General features: G+C 38.6%; 1 protein-coding gene across 4 annotated transcripts in view; it reads right to left on the reverse strand.

Moving 5' to 3' along the window:
* Positions 1 to 1,956, reverse strand: part of INPP4B (inositol polyphosphate-4-phosphatase type II B) — a 464,775-nt gene that overhangs the window by 157,605 nt on the left and 305,214 nt on the right. The gene's annotated exons all lie outside the window — the stretch shown is intronic.

Raw genomic sequence — 1,956 nt, forward strand, 5'->3', positions numbered from 1 at the left:
AAATGCTGGGATTCATAGTTCTCCTAGACACTAGCAAAGTGAGTCTGGAGCAAGTTACTGTTGCAGTGAGGGATGGAGGGAAAGCAAAAGTGAGAGACATAAGTAAAATCAGAGTGTCTAGGAAAAATTTAAGGGAAGATATCCTAAAACTTCCAGGAAATCTCCACCAATGGAGCAAAGAAAAAAACATGCCTCTATTATTCTGTGAACAACAAACCCAACTGGGTTGGAGGTCTCAGACAATTCACTCATATGATTGCCAAGACAGACAGAAACTCCCAGATTGGAGAGGGCTCCCCTGAGGGCTCCCATATTGGAGAGAGTACAAGTCAGGCTGAGGGACCCCCTCTCCACCCCCACCCAGTGCATGAATCTTCGTGCACCGGGCCCCTAGTATTACAATAAAGGACTAAAGGTTTATTTAACCTTCAGGTAGAGAAATAAATATGAGGAGGACCCTTTGAGGAGACATTAGATATTTTAACCACACAAATAATGTATCAAGTACTTTTATGGTCCAGGGCTGATCTAACTGTTGGGTAGACCCTTCACTTTTTAATGAATATCCCTCTAATATTACATCCTAAGTAAAATAAATTTTTTTTTAAAGAATGTCATTTGGTCATAAGTTGAGGAGGAGCTGATCTTCTTTGGTATAATCCCTCATTCTACATAAGTGTAGTTAATGTTTTGTTGTTATTGTTAAATTTTATTTTGAGTTCTCTGTACATATAAACACAGTCAAATGGTCGCCTTCCCTTTTTCCATTTCCATTCTCTATTATTAGTGTCTTCCTTCAGGGAACAACTGTTAATAGTTTGGGGTTATGTACTAGTAAGCCTTTGAAGTACAGTATCATTCATTCAGCTGATTATAATGCTATGTATGTCTTTGTTTAAATGTACATCAAGACAGGGCTAGAAAAACATTAAAGCTTCTTCTGTTATTATAGCAACATATTAATTAGTGTTTTTTTAGTAATAGCACAGCCTAGTAATTATGAGCAAAGACCTTGGGATTGAAACTGTATTTAAATTCTGAACCTGCTATTTGCTAAGTAGGTGAACTTGACCAATTGCCTCAGCTGTCACACGGGGATAATGATAGTACCTACTTCATAGCACATGTCAGATGTCAGATATCAAGGTAAGACAGACATACAAGGCATTGAGCACAGTGCCTGTCATTGTAATAGTCATTATTTACTATTATTAGTGGTATAATAATTTATATTATTATTTAAATATTAGTTTCATAATTTACATATACATTTTATGACACATTTTTAACTGTACCATATATCAGTTTTAATCATAAGCTCATAATTTAACACATTGTTTAGTACCTTGTTGAAATTCAAATATATTACTACAAGATGCCTGGCGCATGAAATTCTTGCACGGGTACAGTCCCTAGGCCTGGCCTGCGATCAGGGCCATCTTCCCTGGCTGCAGGCAGCCAGTCCCACCCCTTCGCACCACCCACCCCTGGTTCCCGGTTCCGTATTCACCATCAGGCGATCAGAGACTTCCTGCTGGTGGAAGGGACCCAATTGGGAGATCAGGGCCTGTGGGCTGGGGCAGGTACGTTGAGCGCCTGCCCCCCTGGTGGTCAGTGCGCATCATAGAAACCAGTTGTTTGACCATTTGTCATATTAACCTTGCATATTACCCTTTTATTATATAGGATAAGTGGCACAGTACATACATACATGCCCAAGAATGTGCAGATATGTGTATGAATTTTTCCTACTGAATCATATATCTACTGTTCTAGCAACTTCATTTTGAGTTCTATAATTAGAAAATCAAAATAAATAAGAACTTCACATTTCTAATATTTACTCTGTTTTCCAGTGTGTCTTGTTTCAGAGAACATAAGATCAAGCAGCTAGCAGGAATTTGTCATTTAGCCAAGGTATTTGTGCATCATTCTTGTGGAATTGTCAAGTCTCCC

This window comes from Myotis davidii, unplaced genomic scaffold, assembly GCF_000327345.1.
Source record: "Myotis davidii unplaced genomic scaffold, ASM32734v1 scaffold436, whole genome shotgun sequence".
Lineage (NCBI taxonomy): Eukaryota > Metazoa > Chordata > Mammalia > Chiroptera > Vespertilionidae > Myotis > Myotis davidii.